The sequence below is a fragment of the Oncorhynchus gorbuscha genome, unplaced genomic scaffold, assembly GCF_021184085.1.
Source record: "Oncorhynchus gorbuscha isolate QuinsamMale2020 ecotype Even-year unplaced genomic scaffold, OgorEven_v1.0 Un_scaffold_1317, whole genome shotgun sequence".
Classification (NCBI taxonomy): Eukaryota; Metazoa; Chordata; class Actinopteri; order Salmoniformes; family Salmonidae; genus Oncorhynchus; species Oncorhynchus gorbuscha.
The window spans coordinates 85,427-109,082 of record NW_025744616.1 but is presented as its reverse complement, the minus strand read 5'-3'; the positions used below and the strand labels follow the sequence as shown (position 1 = coordinate 109,082).

General features: G+C 44.7%; 1 pseudogene; it reads left to right on the top strand.

The window, feature by feature from the left end:
• LOC124016969 overlaps nucleotides 1–23,656 on the top strand; it is a 100,177-nt pseudogene that overhangs the window by 53,334 nt on the left and 23,187 nt on the right.

Below are 23,656 nucleotides of genomic sequence, written 5' to 3'. Positions count from 1 at the left end.
GTGAAATGCTGAATACAACAGGTGTAGTAGACCTCACAGTGAAATGCTTACTTACAGGCTCTAACCAATAGTGCAAAAAAAGGTATTAGGTGAAAAATAGGTAGGTAAAGAAATAAAACAACAGTAAAAAGGCAGGCTATATACAGTAGAGAGGCTATAACAGTAGCAAGGCTACATACAGACACCGGTTAGTCAGGCTGATTGAGGTAGTATGTACATGTACGTAGATATGGTTAAAGTGACTATGCATATATGATGAACAGAGTAGCAGTATTTTAAAAGGGGTAGGCGGGTGGTGGGACACAATGCAACAATGCAGATAGCCCAGTGAGCCAATGTGCGGGAGCAGTGGTTGGTCGGCCCAATTTAGGAAGTATGTACATGAGTGTATAGTTATAGTGATGATGCGTATACGATAAACAGAGAGTAGCAGCAGTGTAAAAAGAGGGTTTGCGGGGGCGGACGTCCTTGATGGCAGGCAAATAGTCCAGGTAGCCATTTGATTACCTGTTCAGGAGTCTTATGGCTTGGGGGTAAAAACTGTTGAGAAGCCTTTTTGTCCTATGACTGTTAAATTTGATTTGATTTGATTTATGACTGTGGTGGCTGGGGTCTTTGACCATTTGTAGGGCACCGCCTGGTGTAGACGTCCTGGATGGCAGGCAGCTTAGCCCCTGTGATGTACTGGGCCATACGCACTATCATCTGTAGTGCCTTGCGGTTAGTGGCCGAGCAATTGCCACCTAAACCACCACTCCTGGGACATGTAGCCAGCCACTGTAAAACATTATATACAGTTACATTATATACAGTTGAAGTCTGAAGTTTACATACACCTTAGTAAAACATATTTAAAGTTAAATTTAAAGTTTTTCACAATTCCTGACATTTAATCCTAGTAAAAATGCCCTGTCTTAGGTCAGTTAGGATCACCACTTTATTTTAAGAATGTGAAATGTCAGAATAATAGTAGAGAGAATGATTTATTTCAGCTTTTATTTCTTTCAGAAGTTTACATACACTCAAATCGTATTTGGTAGCGTTGCTTTTAAATTGTTTAACTCGGGTCAAATTTTTTGGTAGCCTTCCACAACCTTCCCACAATAAGTTGGGTGAATTTTGGCCCATTCCTCCTGACAGAAATGGTGTAACTGAGTCAGGTTTGTAGGCCTCCTTGCTCGCACACGCTTTTTCAGATCTGCCACACAAATTTTCTATAGGATTGAGGTCAGAGCTTTGTGATGACAACTCCAATACCTTGACTTTGTTGTCCTTAAGCCATTTTGCCACAACTTTGGAAGTATGCTTGGTGTCATTGTCTATTTGGAAGATCCATTTGCGACCAAGCTTTAACTTCCTGACTGATGTCTTGAGATGTTGCTTCAATATATCCCCATAATTTTCCTACCTCATGATGCCATCTATTTTGTGAAGTACACCAGTCCCTCCTGCAGCAAAGCACCCCCACAACGTGATCCTGCCACCCCCATGCTTCAAGGATGGGATGGTGTTCTTTGGCTTGCAAGCCTCCCCCTTTTTCCTCCAAACATTATGATGGCATTATGGCCAAACAGTTCTATTTTTGTTTCATCAGACCAGAGGACATTTCTCCAAAAATTACAATCTTTGTCCCCATGTGCAGTTGCAAACCGCAGTCTGGCTTTTTTATGGCGGTTTTGGAGCAGTGTTGAGTGGCCTTTTAGGTTATGTCGATATAGGACTTGTTTTACTGTGGCTATAGATACTTTTGTACCCTTCTTCTTCAGCATCTTCACAAGGTCCTTTGTTGTTGTTCTGGGATTGATTTGTGCTTTTCACACCAAAGTACGTTCATCTCTAGTAGACAGAACGCGTTCCTTCCTGAGCGGTATGATGGCTGCGTGGTCCCATGGTGTTTATACTTGCGTACTATTGTTTGTACAGTTGAACATGGTACCTTCAGGCGTTTGGAAATTGCTCCCAAGGATGAACCAGACTTGTGGAGGTCTACAATTATTTTTCTGAGTTCTTGGCTGTTTTATTTTGATTTTCCAATGATGTTAAGCAAAGAGGCACTGAGTTTGAAGGTAGGCCTTGAAATACATCCACAGGTACACCTCCAATTGACTCAAATTTTATCAATTTGCCTATCAGACAGAAGCTTCTAAAGCCATGACATAATTTTCTGGACTTTTCCAAGCTGTTTAAAGGCACAGTCAATTTAGTGTATGTAAACTTCTGACCACTGGAATTGTGATACAGTGAATTATAAGTGAAGTAATTGTTGGAAAAATTACTTGTGTCATGCACGAAGTAGATGTCCTAATGGACTGGCCAAAACTATAGTTTGTTAACAAGAAATATATAATATTGCATACCACTGAATGGGCTCAGGCTGTACCATAAGTACATGCATGTATGCTAAATACACTATCCTCAATCATATCTTTGACCTTTAAGTACCACAGAATGCTCAGCAGGGCTTACCTAGGGCCTATGCTGGTGCCCGGGCTCTCTGTGTGTGAGTGTGTGTGTGTTTATACGCGAGTGTGCGCGTCTGCGTTTGTGTGTGCACTCGTAGGTTTGTCGTGAGCTGAATCCTCTCTGCGGCTCGGTTAGATGAGCTAGACAGCCAGACACCAGCCCTTGTTTTGAGCGTCTGCCTGGGAATGAAATGATAGAAGCCCAGTTCTTGTTGTTTTTCCCCCTCAAGCCATGAATACAATCAGAAAGGGTCTGTGTTACCCCCTCCGCTTCCTCCCTGCACTGAAACCCTAACCAGTTGTTTTTCGCTGAAAAATGTCCAACCGCCATTATGATAATGATCCGCAATGTTACATTACCCTTGTGACAATCCAACAGGTAGGACAGAGTTTCGAAAGAAGGGATTCAGATTTTTTCACTAGTTTGGTGCCAGTTTGGTGCCAGTTTGGTGCCTGCTGAAAGGGGAATTTTACCCGTCCTCTCCTTTGACTAAATTCCCCCCATTTCATCCGGTTTGTATAACTATATTCCTAACCGTGCCTGTATCAGCATATTCTTGACCAAGGCTATTTGTAATATCAGTTGCTCAAAACATGAAAATGCTAATACTCAAATACCAATTCAAACCTTGACTCTACTGTCACCATGTTTAAAAGTCCCCCAAAAGTTGCTAAAACCTGGCTGACTTTGGCATCTTTCTCGGCAGCCATGACCCCTCCTCTGTCTCTATTGAGAACGCTGCAGCGGTGGGTCATCCCCAGGCGTCATCATCGTGCCAGAGCGAGGGGGACTCCAGAGGCTGTTCATCGTCCCAGGATGGGGACTTCACCCTGCCCCAATTCGGGGTCCAGCAGGTCCCCCAGACCTACAAAGAACTGGCCGAGCCCTGGATCAAGGTGAGAGGGGTGGAAAGATAGATGTGGGTTCTAATAATGTCGACCAGACCTGGATCAAACACATATGTACAATACTTTCAAATACTTTATTTACCATTTGAGCTTGCATTTTGTGACTATTCCATTCCATTTTGGAATTGTTCCATTACACTAGGCAAACAAAACCAAATGTCTTCATCCCTTTGCATACCAAGAGGGTTTACATGTAGTTGATGTCTCTATCAGATTAGTGCCATATTCCGTTCGTAGTTATAATTTTGTGTGTCAAATCAAATCAAATCAAATCAAATTGTATTTGTCACATACACATGGTTAGCAGATGTTAATGCGAGTGTAGCGAAATGCTTGTGCTTCTAGTTCCGACAATGCAGTGATAACCAACAAGTAATCTAACTAACAATTCCAAAACTACTGTCTTATACACAGTGTAAGGGGATAAAGAATATGTACATAAGGATATATGAATGAGTATGAATGAATGAGTCCTCCTCTCCAGGTGTTTGGCATGGAGTTGGTGGGCTGCCTGTTCTCCAGGAACTGGAACATCCGGGAGATGGCCCTGCGGCGGCTGTTGCACGACGTCAGTGGCGCGCTCCTCCTGGCCAATGGCGAGCACGCCTGCCCGGGGGCCGGGGCGGGCTGTACAGAGGTGTCAGGTGATGTGGTGTTGGAGTCATGCTGCAGCGTCCTCTCCATGGTGTGTGCTGACCCTGTCTACAAGGTCTACGTGGCCGCACTGGTGAGACTCTTTAATATTACTGTACCCCCACAGATCCTGTGAAACTAAGAATCAAGTTTTACTGTGTAATTCTATAACTGTACTATACTCCAGCTGTCAGGGAAAGCATTGTGAACCCTTTAAAGTCTTAGGCCCTATCCAGAAACAACTCCGAGCCCAGTGATTCCCAAAAGTTTATCTTTATTAGGATGCCACGATGACAGCTAATCTTGGGATTGGGACCCCATGTATTAAACGATAGAAAATCAAACTAACTTCTGTAATTTGATCAAAGGAAAGAATTGGATATGTCTAAGAAATATGGTTGTAGATCCATCTAGTGGTTGTTTCTGGACTGGGCCTTTTGATATTCATACGTGTTCCTGATAAGTGAGAGGCCCATATATCAAATATATCTTCACTTGATTAGCTGATTCGCACTACCTGATCTCTGTGTTCAAACTTTGGCCCTTCTCCCTCCCACGCAATATTGATGAAAGTTATCTCTTGAATTGTGCTGAAGTTCACTTCAACAACAAGGTAGTCTGGTTAGCTCTAAAGTCCACTGAACATCCAGGAAGTGTGAACAGAGTCAAACCAGCAGGGATTCTCCAGGGACAGACTGAGCGAGAAAAAAAGGTCTTTCTCGCTATTTATTTACTTGGTCTCTTTCAACAATAGTTTTTTTAAAGTATTTGTCATTTAGCAGACTACTGTAGTGAGTGCATACATTTTTCATACTTTTTTAAACTTATCCCTTGTGGGAATTGAGCCCACAACCTGGCGTTGCAAGCGCTATGCTCTACCAACCTAGACCCACGGGATCCTAGTTCTTGGTGCGTGTTTTAAAAAATGCAGGCCCTCTGGACAATCAACATTTCCCCAAAGCACTTTGCTTCAGCAGAGCAGCATTTATGGAAAACAAAAAAGTTCTGTCCTCTTGGGGGTTTTCCATGGTGTTTAGTAGCAGACAGACTTTGGTGTTTACTGTATTCTTCTTTCAAGACAAAGAAGGGGATGGTGGTGATGGCGGGTGGACAAAGAATACCACGGGCACCACCAGATTTGGAGTGGGCCAGATCGACTTAAATTGTTGCTTTGAAAAGGCTCTATTTTGTTTGAGGTTGAAGAGAGCCTTGCGCATCGCGGGGCAAAGTCGTTAGCTGCGTGTGCACTACCTGGGACCTTGTAGCAAGTGAAAACAGCAGAGCCACCATTTCAATAACTTATTTTCTTACCTTTTCGTACCATGTGATGTGGCCCTCACTATTGGAAGTAAACACTTGTTTATTGATATTATCTGTCTCCTAAGAGTGGAGTCGACTCGGGAGCATGGAGTAATGGGGGTTGAGAGGGAGTGGAGTAGACTGGGAAGCTTGGAGCAAATGGGGTTGACAGGGAGAGATAGTGTGCATTGTGTGTGTGAGCATGAAAGAGTGAGTGGGACAAAGTAGTTAGAGGGAGGGAAGCATGAGGGGGAGGAAGGAGTAACCTTGCCTGCCTGGCAGAGGGAGAGTGAGAAAGAACTTTGAATCTGTCTCTGGGCAGCGTTCCAGTGCAACTCCAATTTGTAAGTCGCTCTGGATAAGAGCGTCTGCTAAATGACTTAAATGTAAATGTAACTCTCTATCAGTCACCAGTTCCCACGCCTCTTCTCTCTCTCTGGGAGTCAGGCTGGGGCGGAGCACCACCAAGTCTCCACCTCCTGCCAAGGCCACAGAGGCCTCTCTAATGGCCTTGAGGTCATGCCCAGGCAGCCATATTGTCACAGGAATAGACAGGGTCGTAACTCGGCGTGGTCAAAAGTACAATTCCTCCCACCACCGAACCAGTGTTATGTTAGGGCGCTCCAAGAGGTCTTCTGTTTCTCAATGACTCTCAATGACTCTACTAAATTCGCTTGATAGTAAGTTCTCAGCCATTAGTTTGATCAGCCCATCTAATATTTTGTGATGAAGCTTTTCACTACACATCACCATATCTCCTTTTTAACTTTCCACACACTGGACACACAGTAACAATATTGGTACTTTATGTTTGAGTTGTAAATGTGAACCCTGGTCTCTTGTCCTCTTTCTGTAGAAAACCTTGCGGGCCATGCTGATGTACACGCCCTGCCACTCGGCGTCTGAGCGCTCACGGCTGCAGCAGCTGCTCCGGCCCGTGGTGGAGACTATCCTTGTCAAATGTGCCGACGCCAACAGGTAAAGTCCGTCTCAAACTAACGAGTGGGATAGATATGCGAGCCTGTCAGGGGTTCACTGCAACTGCTAGTAGCTAGTGCCCTCTGTTGGGGAATACAAAATATGACATGCACTTGTTAGATCTCCCCACTGATCATACTGTATGATGTACTGTATATCAGGAGTATTCAAATAGGAGCCAGGAGGTCCAGAGCTTCTTTTCTGTTCTACCTTATAATTCATTGCACCCACCGGGTGTCCCAGCTCTAAATCAATCATTGATTAGAGGGGACGAATGAAAATCAGCAGTGGAACTGGCTTTGAGGTCCAGATTAGAATTTGTCTGATATACATCTTCAAGAACTGACTCAAACATGACCACCTTTTCTTGTGATATAATACTGTATTCATTAGGTTGATAGTACATGAATTAACAGATTACATTCCCCATGTCTCATTTCAATGTCTCAATTGCACAATTTGTAGTCTATGTTAACACAGAACTACAATCTCGCTGGTCAGATATGTTTACGTCGTCTGTTCAAACTGTAAAAAAAAAAAAATCACAATTAATGAAAAGCATTAGCAGTCTAGCATGGACATAAATACATTTTGAGTGTTGTTTCTCTGTGTCATGTCCAGTCGTACCAGCCAGCTGTCAGTGTCAACACTACTGGAGCTGTGTAAAGCCCAGGTAGGAGAGCTGGCCGTGGGCCGAGAGATCCTCAAAGCAGGTAAGAACTACAAATCCCATTTATCCTCGCTGAGTGTTCAGCGGAAATAGCACCATCTCTCCCCATATTACTCAAATTGATGTACAGTGGTTTGCGAAAGTATTCAACCACCTTGGCATTTTTCCTATTTTGTTGCCTTACATCCTGGAATTAAAATAGATTTTGAGGGGTTTGTATCATTTGATTTACACAACATGCCTACCACTTTGAAGATGTAAAATATTTTTTACAGTGAAACAAACAAGAAATAAGACCCCAAAAAATCCAACTTGAGCGTGCATAACTATTCACCCCCCCAAAGTCAATACTTTGTAGAGCCACCTTCTGCAGCAATTACAGCTGAAAGTCTCTTGGGGTATGTTTCTATAAGCTTGGCACATCTAGCCACTGGGATTTTTGCCCATTCTTCAAGGTAAAACTGCTCCAGCTCCTTCAAGTTGGATGGGTTCCGCTGGTGTACAGCAATCTTTAAGTCATACCACAGATTCTCAATTGGATTGAGGTATGGGCTTTGACTAGGCCATTCCAAGACATTTAAATGTATCCCCTTAAACCATTTGAGTGTGGCTTCAGCAGTATGCTTAGGGTCATTATCCTGCTGAAAGGTGAACCTCTGTCCCAGTCTCAAATCTCTGGAAGACTGAAGCAGGTTTCAGAATTTCCCTGTATTTAGTGCCATCCATCATTCCTCAAATTCTGACCAGTTTCCCAGACCCTGCCAATTAAAAACATCCTCACAGTATGATGCTGCCACCACCATGCTTCACTGTGGGGATGGTATTCTCGGGGTGGTGAGTGGTGTTGGGTTTGTGCCAGAAATAACGTTTTCCTTGATGGCCAAAAAGCTAAATTTGAGTCTCATCTGACCAGAGGACCTTCTTCCATATGTTTGGGGAATCCCCCACATGCCTTTTGGCGTGTTTGCTGATTATTTTCTTAAAAGCAATGGCTTTTTTCTGGCCACTCTTCCGTAAAGCCCAACAGTGTGGAGTGTATGGCTTAAAGTGGTCCTATGGACAGATACTCAAATCTCTTTTCAGCTCCTTCAGGGTTATCTTTGGTCTCTTTGTTGCCTCCCTGATTAATGCCCTCCTTGCCTGGTCTGTAAGTTTTGGTCAGTCTCCAAGTTTATATGACATATACTTTCCATTTTTTAATAATGGATTTAATGGTGCTCTGTGGGATATTCAAAGTTTCGGATAATTTTTTATAACCCAACCCTGATCTGTACTTCTCCACAACTTTGTCCTTGACCTGTTTGGAGAGCTCCTTGGTCTTCTTGCCGCTTGTTTGGTGGTGCCCCTTGCTTAGTGGTGTTGCAGACTGAGGCCTTTCAGAACAGGTGTATACATACTGAGATCATGTGACAGATCATGTGACACTTAGATTGCACACAGGTGAACTTTATTTTTGTCACGGTCGTCCTCCTCTTCATCTGAAGAGGAGAGGCGAGAAGGATCGGAGGACCAATATGCAGCGTGATGTGTTCATGTTGAATGTTTAATTAAAGAAAGAACAGAACACTGAAACACTATACAAAAACAGTAAACAAAATAACAACCATGAAGCTAATGTGAGCTGCGCTGAAACAAGCCATCAACATAGACAATCACCCACAAACAAACAGTGCAACCCAGGCTACCTAAGTATGATTCTCAATCAGAGACAACTAATGACACCTGCCTCTGATTGAGAACCATACTAGGCCGAAACATAGAAATACCCCAAAACATAGAAAAACAAACAGACTGCCCACCCACCTCACGCCCTGACAATACTAAATAAATACAAAACAAAGGAAATAAAGGTCAGAACGTGACAATTTAACTAATTATGTGACTTCTTAGGGGTCTTTAGGGGCTTCATAGCAAAGGGGGTGAATACATATGCACGCACCACTTTTCAGTTGTTGTTTGTTTTTTTGTTTTTTTAGTAAGTATTTTTTCTATTTCACATTAAATCCAAATAAAAATCTATTTAAATTACAGGTTGTAATGCAACAAAATAGGAAAAACACCAAGGAAATGAATACTTTTGCAAGGCACTGTACGTGACTGTAACTCATGTCTTAACAGTTTACAAATTTAAAAAAGACCCAACTGACTACTCATTGTAAACATCTCTACCTTTCTCCCAGGGTCCATCGGTATTGGCGGGGTGGACTTTGTCCTGAACTGCATCCTGGGGCCCCAGACGGAGGCCAATAACTGGCAGGCCCTGATGGGCCGCCTTTGTCTGATTGACAGGCTCCTGCTAGAGTTCCCCGCCGAATTCTACCCCCACATAGTTTCCGGAGGGGACTGCCACCAGTCTCAGACCCTGGGGGAGAGGTCCGTGATTTTATAGTCATATCATATAGCCTTGAGCGCACAGCCATGAGTTGGTGACCTTGTCCTTGTATAGCTTTGTTGGTCACCAACAGTAGCTGATGACTCGAGTCTCAGGGGGAGAGGTGGAGGTGCGCCACAGGGATGAGCATTGTGCCCAGTGATATTTTGTTTTGATCATGTCGTCATGTAGCCTTGAGCTCACAGCCTTGAGTTGGTGACCTTGCAAAAATAATTTGGTGGGTGCTTATATTTGTTCTATTTCACACATGCACAAGTGTGTATTATACATGTGTGAATTTGAGATACATTTTTTTGCGTATCCCGACTCCCCCTGAGACACCCTCGGAGAGTGGGGTCATGACCAGTCTGTCATTATCAACAGCGACCTTGGAGCAATTAGGAAAAAAGGAGGAAAATTGAAAAAGGTTCTTCTTCATAATATAACTGTTTATTAATAAATATGTTTTATGATAGCTGAAAAACAAGAAAATTGATGTTTCACTGTGTTTGAGGAAGGGGAAGAGTGGACCCAAAGGTGCACAGTTCGAATCCCGCCTCAGCCAGAATTGACATTTCTAAACAACCACTTTAGTGTTCTTTTTCACATTGGTGATTTTAAGATCACCTAAGTCAGTAATGGAACGATTATGGTAATAATCATAAGATATAGAAGTGTTATTCTTTATTGCTGTACTATTATCCTGTTACCTTGTTTATGCAATTAGTATCTTAAATGATCAATTATCTCCTGCGGTTTCTTGTGGACTGCATATTACCTGATATAATTGTAAATATACTGAACAATAACATAAACGCAACATGCAGCAATTTCAAACATTTTACTAAGTTACAGTTAATAAAAGGAAATCAGTCCATTTAAATAAATTCATTAGGCATGAATCTATGGATTTCACATGACTGGGAATACAGATATGTATCTGTTGGCCACAGATAACTTAAATAAAAAGGTAGGGGTGTTGATCAGAAAACCAGTCAGTATCTGGTGTGACCACCATTTGCCTCATGCAGCGTGACACATCTCCTTTGCATAGAGTTGATCAGGCTGTTGATTTTGGCCTGTGGAATGTTGTCCCACTCTTCTTCAATGGTTGTGTGAAGTTTCTGGATATTGGCGGGAACTGGGTCACACTGTTATACACGTCGATCCAGAGCATCCCACACATGCTCAATGGGTGACCTGTCTGGTGAGTATACAGACCATGGAAGGATTGGGACATTTTTAGCTTCCAGGAATTGTGTACAAATCCTTGCAACATGGGGCCGTGCACAGGGCTGTGGCAGTCATTCATTTTTGTCAGATGGTTATTGCCATGCAAAAGACTGCTGGTCTCACAGTAATGAACTTAAACAGGCTTACCATCTTCAGGCCTCTAGCCATACAAGCCGCTGTTGCGTGCCTTTGCAACATCTACATTTTAAAAAGGGATAATAAATCAATTTAATATACACCATCACAACAAATCCATGATTTATTTTAGTCAGATCTAAAGAAACATTATGATATGAAAAGAATGTATTTCCAAAGAAGAGAATATGTGTTGGCCTACTGTAGACCTACATTATCTGGCTCCATGCCATAGGCTGTAGGCTTGTTCATTTAGCTGACAAGATATGCTTCCCATGCCATTCTTTTATTTGATCTGATTTTATAGTAAGATGAATATAGTTGAACTTAGCTGAATAAAATAGAAAGGATATTTTTCCCATTACAGATTGACTGCGTTCATATGAAGTTGCTATATATTGCTATAAGTGATCATTTGAAACAAGTCCTACATGCTAGATTTAGAGTTATTTGTCAACTTTAGTTGTGAATGATACAAACCTTATAATGTCTTGGAAATCAAAACATATATGGGCTGCATGGTGTGACTACAGGCTATTGATGATTGAGAAAGTAGCAAAAATGGCTTACTTTCTCATCAACTGATCATATTTTCATAAAAATGGCTTACTTTCTCATCAACTGATCATATTTTCACGCATCAGACTATTCTCAATTTGATCTAGTCTTTACTAATTATTTTGGATTCACAATGGCCCATTATCAAATGGGCCATTGCACTCAAACAGCCTAGTGAGGAGGCTGCACGCTTTCCCACCAGTCTGTTTTGTAGGCTACTTGGGTTTTATAGTGGAGCATATGCTTAATATATAATATGAGCAGCTGAGAAATAAATATAAGAACACTTACTTCACTCCATGCATCAACCACTGTTTGACGAGCATGCTCTCGCTGCTCGATATAGGTGAGATTCTCCCAAACGCTATGCCATGGTCTCTCTCCAACCTTGTTCCTGCAGCTACCCTGTGCTTAGTTTGGGAAACCAAGTGTTATCTGTTCGGGAACATCAATGTTTTCGCTACGAAATACAATAATACAGTCCACACTCAACAGCGATTACTCAAATTTTGGAGTATAGGCTAGACCAATTATGTACCAAAACATCTTAAATCAGTTTTATGTTTTTCTATCATACATACAGTTGAAGTCGGAAGTTTACATACATTTAGGTTGTTTTTCAACCAACTCCACAAATTTCTTGTTATTTTTTAGACCAGAGGAAAGAGTGCCACCTACTGGCCCTCCAACACCACGTCCAGCAGCAACTATAGTTTTGGATAGTCGCTTAGGACATCTAATTTGTGCATGACACAAGTAATTGTTCCAACAATTGTTTACCGACAGATTATTTTACTTATAATTTAAGCAGCATACCATCCTGCATACCACTGCTGGCTTGATTCTGAAAAACAAAAAACTTTAAGATTTAAGATGGTTTGAATTCATTATCACCTTAAATAGCACTGTCAATTTCTTTGTATTGGGCTTTTAAATTTTAATTTAACCTTTATTTTACTAGGCAAGTCAGTTAAGACCAAATTCTTATTTTCAATGACGGCCTAGGAAGTGGGTTAACTGCCTGTTCAGGGGCAGAACGACAGATTTTGTACCTTGTCAGCTCGGGGAATTGAACTTGCAACCTTTCGGTTACAACATCCACAACAACCATCTTTTACACTGTTTCAATCTGCCATTCAAGTTCTTTCTTCAAATGTATCATCACAGTGAGGTGAGTTTTAAAAGAATGATAGGCCTACTGTTTTGATGCTAATTGTTTGTTGTGATTTTCAATGGATTTTGCATTAGAGGGACAATAGAGCCCCGAGGACCAGGCCATTAGAACCTGATGGTGGTAGTTAGCAAGTTGGGTATTACAAAGGCATGTCCAGAGTGCATAAAATGAGATTACCATGACTCAATGGTCACGTGGAATTTTACTGCAGTCATCGGTAGTACAGCCCTAGCCGTGCATTATCATGCTGAAACATGAGTTGATGGCGGCAGATGAATGGCACGACAATGGGCCTCAGGATCTTGTCACGGTTTCGCTGTGCATTCAAATTGCCATCAATAAAATGCAATTGTGTTCCTTGTCTGTCGCTTATGCCTGCCCATACCATAACCCCACTGCCACCATAGGGCACTCTGTTGACATCAGAAAACTGCTCACCCACACAACGCCATACACGTGGTCTGCGGTTGTGAGACCGGTTGGACATACTAACAAACTCTTTAAAATGACGTTGGAGGCAGCTTAGGGTCGAGAAAAGAACATTACATTCTCTGGCAACAGCTCTAGTGGGCATTCCTACAGTCAGCATGCCAAATGCACGCTCCCTAAACCCTGAGACATCTGTGGCATTGTGTTGTGTGACAAATATGCACATCTTATTGTCCCCAGCACAATGTGCACCTGTGTAATGATCATGTTGTTTAATTAGCTTCTTGATATGCCACACCTGTCAGGTTCCTGTCAGGTGGATGAAATGCTCACTAACAGGAATGTAAACAAATTTGTGCACAGAATTTGCGAGAAATCAGCTTTTTGTGCGTACAGAACATCTCTGGGATCTTAATTTCAGCTCATGAAACAAGGCACCAACACTTTACATGTTGCGTTTATATTTTTGCTCAGTGTATATCACATCCCATTGGGTACAGATGTCACGCCCTGGTCGAAGTATTTTGTGTTTTTCTTCATGTATTTGGTCAGGCCAGGGTGTGACATGGGTTTTTGTATGTGGTGTGTAGCTTAGTGGGATTGTAGCTTAGTGGGGTGTTCTAGGAAAGTCTATGGCTGTCTGGAGTGGTTCTCAATCAGAGACAGGTGTTTATCGTTGTCTCTTATTGGGAACCATATTTAGGCAGCCATATTCTTTGGTTGTATTGTGGGTGATTGTCCTTAGTGTCCTTGTTCCTGTCTGTGTTAGTTTGTTTGTGTTTCGGTTTTCGTTACGTTCTTTGTTTTGTAGTGTTTGTATTTTAGATTCGTGTTACGTTTTTGTTCATTAAACATGGATCGCAATCTACACGCTATGTTTTGGTCCGACTCTCCTTCACCACACCTAGAAAACCGTTACAGAATCACCAACCACCAACGGACCAAGCAGCGTGTCAACAGGCAGGAGCCACAGGAGAGATGGACATGGGAGGACGAACTGGACGGTAAAGGACCCTGGGCTCAGCCTGGATAATATCGCCGCCCCAAGGAAGAACTGGAGGCGGGGAAAGCGGAGAGGCGCTGGTATGAGGAGGCAGCACGGCGACGCGGATGGAAGCCAGAGAGTCAGCCCCAAAAATGTATTGGGTGGGGGCTCAGGGAGAGTGTGGCAGAGTCGGGAGTCAGACCTGAGCCAACTCTCCCTGTTTATCGTGAGGAGCCAAGGAGGAGACCAGAACCAGAGCCGGTGTTGGAGGTGAGCGAAGCAGAGACTGTGAAGGGGTTAATGGGGAAATTGGAGGAGAGAGAAATGAGGGAGTTGCTGTGTTGGTGCTTTAAGCATGGAATTCGCCCGACGGAATGTGTCGGGGATTTGATGGCACCTGGGTCAGCGCTCCATACTCGTCCTGAGGTGCGTGTTAGTCGGCTGTTGAAGTTGGTGCCAGCCTCACGCATCAGGCCTCCTGTGCACATCCCTTGCCTTGCACGTCCTGTGCCAGCACTGCCCTCAAGATCTCTAGTACGCCTTCACGGTCTAGCCCATCCTGTGCCACCTCCACACACCAGCCCTCCGGTAGCAGCTCCCCGCACCAGGCGTCCTGTGCGTGTCCTCGGTTCAGTTCCACCAGTGCCAGCACCACGCATCAGGCCTACAGTGCGCCTCGCCTCTCCAGCGCTGTCGGAGCCTTTCTTCTCTCCTGCGCTGTCGGAGTCTCCCGCCTGTTCAGCGCTGCCGGAGTCTCCCGCCTGTTCAGCGCAGCCAGAGCTGTCGGTCTGCATGGAGCAGCCAGAGCTGCCAGTCTGCATGGAGCAGCCAGAGCTGCCGGTCTACATGGAGCAGCCAGAGCTGTCAGTCTGCATAGAGCAGCCAGAGCTGCCAGTCTGCATGAAGCAGCCAGAGCTGTCAGTCTGCATGAAGCAGCCAGAGCTGTCAGTCTGCATGAAGCAGCCAGAGCTGTCAGTCTGCATGAAGCAGCCAGAGCTGTCAGTCTGCAAGGAGCTGCCAGTCTGCAAGGTGCTGCCAGAGCTGCCAGCCTGCATGGAGCAGTCAGAGCTGCCAGTCTGCATGAAGCAGCTAGAGCTGCCAGTCTGCATGAAGCAGCCAGAGCTGCCAGTCTGCAAGGAGCTGCCAGTCTGCAAGGAGCTGTCAGTCTGCAAGGAGCTGTCAGTCTGCAAGGAGCTGTCAGTCTGCAAGGAGCTGTCAGTCTGCAAGGAGCTGCCAGTCTGCACAGAGCCGCCAGAGCTGCTAGTCTGTAAGAGGCCGCCAGAGCTGTCAGCCTACAGGGAGCAGCCAGAGCCGCCAGTCAGCGTGGAGCAGTCAGAGCCGCCAGTCAGCATGGAGCAGCCAGATCTTTCAGTCTACCAGGATCCGCCAGTCAACCAGACTCTTCCAGATCCGCCAGTCAGCCGGGAACTGCCAGTCGGCCGGGAACTGCCAGTCGGCCGGGAACTGCCAGTCGGCCGGGATCTGCCAGTCGGCCGGGATCTGCCAGTCGGCCAGGATCTGCCTGTCCGCCAGGATCTGCCAGTCCGCCAGGATCTGCCAGTCCGCCAGGATCTGCTGAGACCACCAGCCAGCCAGGATCGGGTAGATCTATCTACCTGCCTGTGCTTCCCCTCACTCCCGAGCTTTCTCTCACTCCCGAGCTTTCTCTCACTCCCGAGCTTTCTCTCACTCCCGAGCTGCCTCAGTCCCGATCAGCTGCTCTTCAGTCCAGTGGGTTTCTGGGTGAGGACTAGGCCATGGTCAGCGGCGAGGGTGGACTCGAGGAGAGGGGACTAAGACATTGACTGAGTGGGGTCCACGTCCCGCGCCGGAGCCGCCACCATGGACAGACGCCCACCCAGACCATCTCTATTGTTTTGAGGTGCGTTCGGGAGTCCGCACCTTAGGGGGGGGGGGGGGGGTTCTGTCACGCCCTGGTCGAAGTATTTTGTATTTATCTTCATGTATTGGGTCAGGCCAGGGTGTGGCATGGGGTTTTTGTATTGTGGTGTGTTTGTCTTGGGGTTTTGGTGGTGGTATTGGGATTGTAGCTTAGTGGGTTATCGAGCAAAGTCTATGGCTGTCTGGAGTGGTTCTCAATCAGAGGCAGGTGTTTATCGTTGTCTCTGATTGGGAACCATATTTAGGCAGCCATATTCTTTGAGTTTGTCGTTGGTGATTGTCCTTAGTGTCCTTGTTCCTGTCTGTGTTAGTTTTCACTAGTATATGCTGTTTCGGTTTTCGTTACGTTCTTTGTTTTGTAGTGTTTGTATTTTAGATTCGTGTTACGTTTTTTGTTCATTAAACATGGATCGCAATCTACACGCTGCGTTTTGGTCCGACTCTCCTTCACCACACCTAGAAAACCGTTACAGTAAGTTGCTGTTTACATTAGTAGTAAAGGCCTACATTTAATGACAGGTATTTCTAGTAACACAGCATGTTTTCTAGATGAACATGTAACAGTATGACTTTAGACCGTCCCCTCGCCCATACCCGGGCACGAACCAGGGACCCTCTGCACACATCAACAACAGTCACCCACGAAGCATCGTTACCCATCGCTCCACAAAAGCCGCGGCCCTTGCAGAGCAAGGGGAACTACTAGTTCAAGGTCTCAGAGCAAGTGACGTCACCGATTGAAACGCTATTTAGCTCGCACCAATGCTAACTAAGCTAGCAGTTTCACATCCGTTACAAACACACAGTTCAAATGTTATAGGCCAATGCATGTTTTGCCATTTACCATTTACATTTACATTTACATTTACCTTCTGAAATAGGTCATACCTGCCTCGGAGCTGGCCTGTTGCCCGCATCAGCAAGACAATCCCCTGTGGTGGCAAACGTCCGCAAGCGAGACATCCACTCACTTGTGGGGCTTTTTGGACATCTGAAATTAGCAGGATGAATGACTACCACAAGAACAACTAGCAATACATGTCAACCTTAATGTAAACTGGGCTAAAATAGTAAGCCTATAAGAATGCATGGTATTATTGGAATATTTTCGGTATTCAACCAAGTAGGCTAATCAATCACCATGGCAAATTAGTCAACAGGCTATATCAACTAGGCTATATCATGGACTGACTGATTTTAATTAATAAACAAGTACGTAAGTATAATTCTAAAATTGATTAAATAAAATGTTCTCATCAATCTACACACCATGATGACAAAGAGAAAATACGTTTTTAGAAATGTTTGCAAAAATAAAAAACAATACAGAAATACCACAAATAGCTCAGGTGCATCCTGTTTCCATTGATCTTCCTTGAAATGTTTCTTCAACTGGATTGGAGTCCACCTGTGGTAAATTCTATTGATTGGACATGATTTGGAAAGGCACACACCTGTTTATATAAGGTCCCACAATTGACAAGCCAAGGTCCCACAATTGAAAAACCAATGCCAAACATCACGTCTGGAGGAAACCTGGCACCATCCCTATGGTGAAGCATGTTGGAGACAGCATCATGTTGTGGGGATGTTTTTCAGCGGCAGGTACTGGGAGACTAGTCAGGATCGAGGGAAAGATGAACGGAGCAAAGTCCAGAGAGATCCTTGATGAAAACCTGCTCCCGAGCGCTTTAGAATCACAGACTGGGACAAAGGTTCACCTTCCAACCGGACACCGACCCAAAGCACATAGCCAGGACAACTCAGGAGTGGCTTCGGGACAAGTCTCTGAATGTCCAGCCAGAGCCCGGACTTGAGCCTGATCGAACATCTCTGGAGATACCTGAAAACATCTGTGCAGCGATGCTCCCCATACAGCCTGACAGAGCTTGAGAGGATTTGCAGAGAAGAATGTGAGAAACTCCCCAAATACATGTGTGCCAAGCTTGTAGCGTCATACCCAAGAAGAATCAAGGCTGTAATCGCTGCCAAAGGTGCTTCAACAAAGTACTGAGTAAAGGGTCTGAATACTTACATAAATGGGGTATTGTGTGTACCTTGATGAGGTTAAAAAACAAAACAATCAATTTTAGAATAAGGCTGTAATGTAACAAAATGTGAAAAATGTCAAGGAGTCTGAATACTTTGAGTGCTCTTCAGGGCATTTTACAGAAGCTATGGCTTGACAAGTTTACAACCTGGATATCAAAGCATTATTTAGATTTATGTAATTCAGCAGAGCGACTTACAGTTGTGAGTGCATACATTTTCATACTTTTTTTCATGCTGGCATTGTAAGCGCCATGCTCTACCTACTGAGCAGCACAGGATGTGTAACGGTTTTCTTCCGTTGAAGGAGAGGACCAAAATGCAGTGTGGTTAGTGTTCAATGTGTTTAATATAGACGATAACAGAGAACACTACAAAATACAAAACAACAAATGTGAAAACCGAAACAGTCCTATCTGGTGCAATGACACAAAGACAGAAGACAACCACCCACAAAATACCCAAAGAACATGGCTGCCTAAATATGGTTCCCAATTAGAGACAACGATAAACACCTGCATCTAATTGAGAACCAATCTAGGCAACAACCATAGACTTACATAAACACCTAGACCAGGAAACACCCCATAAACATACAAAACCCCTAGACCAGACAAAACACAAATCTCCCATGTCACACCCTGACCTAACCAAAATAATATAGAAAACAAAGATAACTAAGGCCAGGGAGCGACAGGATTATCTAATTTAGCAGGCATAATCACATAATAACTAGTCAAAACAAACGTTGATAGCTCCCCCCATTGAAAGTCAATGCTATTGTAACGTTACCGAATTATGTGTGACCTGTTTACATAGATAGCAAACATTAGCTAGATAGCTAATGAACTTAGCTTGCTGAATAGCATTTACTAAAATGGACAATAACTTAACCATGGTAATGTTAGCAGATAGCATTATATTTTTCGTGGACAGTTCTCTTACCTATGAAAAAGAGAGTTACTGTAAATGTACTATACTGTTACCATGCTAGCTAGCTAGCTAGCTTGCCAGGTAGCTAAGCTATGTAGCAGCTATTGATAGCCACAAGTTAGAGGTTACAATTTAAATTATTTTGTTGGAAAACAAGTTGGCTGTGGTTAATATCAGCATTGCAGTACAATTCATGTTTTTAATCTGATAGTCCAAGGGAAAGTTGGAGAAGGTTGGCTAGCTAGCTAGCTACAGTTCTGTCTCGATTGTGCACTGTCTGGACGTCGCTCTTTTTTCCCCAAGTGGTTGAAAGAGTCATCCAATAGCGTCGCACCCCTCCATTGTTCGAAATATGGAGTGGTGTGAGGCTGTGTCCTTCCAAAGAATGAGAAGCTATACATGATTGGCTTTTGAAACACGGACATGGAGATGGTGATAGGACATGGACATGGTTAACAGCCTAATGTGAGTTAAAATAGCGTCACCTGCCGCCCGGGGTCCCATTTTTACAGTTTTTGGTATGACTCGGCTGGGAATCAAACTCCCAGTCTCAGGGCGGACACTCTAACCACAAGGCCACTGAGTAGGTATAGCCTGGTATATCCTCGACCACCCAAACAAGGTCAAGACCTTTTAGACTGGAGTGCATAGCCTTTGACACATAGCCTTGACCTGGTCCATTTATCTAAATGTGCAATGCCAAACTCCTAAGGTTCTATTATATGTTATCTGGGCCTTTTAGTAAACACCTCAAACTTTATTAGAAATGGTGTCCTGATTTGTAGTTTGTTATTCAGTAGTTTGGGCTATTTGTAATGTTGGTAGCATTATGGAAATGCTAAACCTTTTTTTCCAGTAATAATATGTAGGCTCATAACCACTCTCCATTCTGGATAACACTATCTTGAATCATACATTTGTATCTCACACAGTGCATTTATTGCAAAAAATTGTACACTTTCTAGGGAATAGGGAGTCATTTGAGACACAGACTTTTAAGTTGCCCTTCTCCTCTCTCCAGGTATCAGATGCTGCTTCCCTTGCAGAGCTTCGCGCTGCAGTCCACCGACAACTCCCACGCCATGGTGGGTAAGTTGTCTCGCCGCATTTTCCTGAGTGCCGCGCGCATGGTGGCCCGAGTGCCGCATGTCTTCATCAAACTCCTGGACATGCTTAGCATCATCAGCTCCACACACTACGCCCGCATGCGCCGCCACTTGCTCGCTATCGCAGAGGAGATGGACATCCTGGACGCCCTCAATCTGAGCCTGGAGATCATGGAGTACAGCGCCAGTGAGGCACATGAACTGGTCAGCGCCGCCTTCCTGAAGCCCTCCGCACCTCAGAACTCACCCAACATGACCGAGAGCAACACACCAACGCATACGATTCAGCTAGCCAGTGGAAAGGGAGGGAGAGGTTGCTTTGGCAAGGTAGAGGCAAGTCCTGAGGATATAACTGAGAGGTTAGCGGCCATTTCGACTAGCACCTGGCATCCCGATATGGCAGCTTCCGCGTGCAGTGGGGCCCATGCCAGGCACCCAAAGCTCCCTGTTCGGGCACGTAACTGCCTCCTCAGCCAGTTTCTGAACTCCTCCTCTTCCAGCCAAGCCCCTAGCCTCCCCTCGCCCTCCACCTCCTTCCAGGGCCCTGACAGCAATCCCAAACCCCAGAGTTTCGGCCCCAGCAAGCTGACATCTTCTGCCTCCTCCTGCTCCCCTGGCGCCCAGCGCATATTCCACCAGCAGAAGCCCTGTAGCAGCAAGGACCCTGAGAAGCAGCTCCCCTCCCCCTGCTTCACCCAGGATAGACACATCCCCTCCAGCCAGATCCACAGACCAAAGCCCTCCCGATCCACCACCCCCGAGGGGCCCAAGGTCCTCTGCACCCCACCCACCCCAAGAGTCTCTAAGCTGGACCTCCAGTGGGAGTCGACCAGCCTTTCTACTAGCACCTCCGGAGGCGAAGGCCTCTCCACAGGGGGCCACATGGGGGGAGCCACCACCCTTATCACCAGCGAGGACAGCTGCTTCACCCCCGTGGAGGAGAAGTTATGCGCCTTGAACGCCTCAGGCGAGCTCAATTCCTCCATGGAAGACCTCCTAGAAACCTCAATATCGGCAGCCGGCGATGCCACCACAGTCACCTTCCAGTTAGAGGTGGCCGTGCTATCGCCAGAGCAAGTCGAGGACATGCCAGGGGAAGGGGGGCTTGTGGGGACGTACAGTGAGGACGTGACGCAGCACCAGAAGTGCAAGGAGAAGATGGAGGCGGAGGAGGAAGAGGCGCTGGCCGTGGTCATGGCCATGTCGGAGTCACAGGATGCGCTGCCCGTCATCCCGCAGCTACAGGTGGACAAGGACCAGGACTGCATCATCGTCCAGGCAGATGTGAGTTAATTAAAACACCCTCAGTTACTTACGTACCTATAAAACCAATTTCCCAGACACAGATTTAGTGTAAAACTGGACAAAAAAATAATTTGAACTGAGAATCTTCATTAAGCTTGCTTCTTAGTCCAGGTCCGGCAAATTAACCAATAAGGGTTTAGACTTAACAATATAAGGTCGAGTAGACATAATAACTGGCAGATGAGTAGGGAACATTGTTACACCAAAGCTCGTAGACTTCATCTGAATCATATCATACATATCAACCTGTTGACTGCTAATCCGTATTATAAACTGGTTAGTCTGGGTCCTGGATGCTGATTGGTTGAAACAGAATATCCACCTTGTGTATATCAGACAATATACCACGGGTATGACACAAAAATACTTGCTTACTGTTTTATTTAGGTTGGTAACCAGTTTATAATAGCAATAAGGCAACTCGGTTTGTGGTTTATGGCCAATATACCACGGCTAAGAACAGCCCTTAGCTGTGGTATATTGGCCAATATACAACAAGCCTTATTGCTTAAATAAACCATGATTTACAAATAGTATCCCCCACCAGCTCTCCAGAAAAGCCCAAAAAGTCTAACATGTAGCATGTACAGGTAACTTCTAAAATAATGGAAACGCTTGAGTAAATGAGGGATACAAAGTATATTGAAAGCAGATACATCAATAACCTGCTCCCAGACATTATAAACCTGCATCAGGACATCAATAAGCTGCTCCCAGACATTATAAACCTGCATCAGGACATCAATAAGCTGCTCCCAGACATTATAAACCTGCATCAGGACATCAATAAACTGCTCCCAGACATTATAAACCTGCATCAGGACATCAATAAGCTGCTCCCAGACATTATAAACCTGCATCAGGACATCAATAAGCTGCTCCCTAACATTATAAAGCTGCATCAGGACATCAATAACCTGCTCCCTAACATTATAAACCTGCATCAGGACATCAATAAGCTGCTCCTAAACATTATAAACCTGCATCAGGACATCAATAACCTGCTCCCTAACATTATAAACCTGCATCAGGACATCAATAAGCTGCATCAGTACATCGATAAGCTGCTCCCAGACATTATAAACCTGCCCAAACAAATACCCATGTCACACCCTGGCCTGACCAAAATAATAAAGAAAACACAAAATACTAAGTCGGGCGAATTCCGTACCTCATGCACCAACACAGCAACTCCCTCATAACACTCTCCTCCAATTTCCCCATTAACTCCTTCACAGTCTGCTTCGCTCACCTCCAACACCGGCTCTGGTTCTGGTTTCCTCGGCTCCTTACGATAAACAGGGGGAGTTGGCTCAGGTCTGACTCCTGACTGCCACACTCTCCCTGTGCCTCCCCCAAGACATTTTTGGGGCTGACTCTCGGGCTTCCATCCGCGCCGCAGTGCTTTCTCCTCATACCAGCGCCTCTCTGCTTTCGCTGCCTCCAGCTCTTCTTTGGGGCGGCGATATTCTCCTGGCTGTGCCCAGGGTCCTTTGCCGTCCAATTCGTCCTCCCATGTCCATTCCTCTTTGCGCTGCTCCTGCTGCCGCTGCCTGTCACCACGCCGCTTGGTCCTGTTGTGGTGGGCGATTCTGTTACGGTTTTCTTCCGTCGAAAGAGAGGAGGACCAAAATGCAGCGTGGTTATTTATAAACATCTTTAATAAAGATGAAAATACGAACAATATACAAAAACAAGAACCGTGAAAAGCCGAAACAGCCCTATCTGGTGCAACAAACACAGAGACAGGAACATTCACCCACCAAACACTCAAAGAATATAAACCTGCATCAGGACATCAATAAACTGCTCCCTAACATTATAAACCTGCATTAGGACATCAATAAACTGCTCCCAAACATTATAAACCTGCATCAGGACATCAATAACCTGCTCCCTAACATTATAAACCTGCATCAGGACATCAATAATCTGCTCCCTAACATTATAAACCTGCATCAGGACATCAATAATCTGCTCCCTAACATTATAAACCTGCATCAGGACATCAATAAGCTGCTCCCTAACATTATAAACCTGCATCAGGACATCAATAACCTGCTCCCAGACATTATAAACCTGCATCAGGACATCAATAAGCTGCTCCCAGACATTATAAACCTGCATCAGGACATCAATAAGCTGCTCCCAGACATTATAAACCTGCATCAGGACATCAATAAACTGCTCCCAGACATTATAAACCTGCATCAGGACATCAATAAGCTGCTCCCAGACATTATAAACCTGCATCAGGACATCAATAAGCTGCTCCCTAACATTATAAAGCTGCATCAGGACATCAATAACCTGCTCCCTAACATTATAAACCTGCATCAGGACATCAATAATCTGCTCCCTAACATTATAAACCTGCATCAGGACATCAATAATCTGCTCCCTAACATTATAAACCTGCATCAGGACATCAATAATCTGCTCCCAGACATTATAAACCTGCATCAGGACATCAATAATCTGCTCCCAGACATTATAAACCTGCATCAGGACATCAATAATCTGCT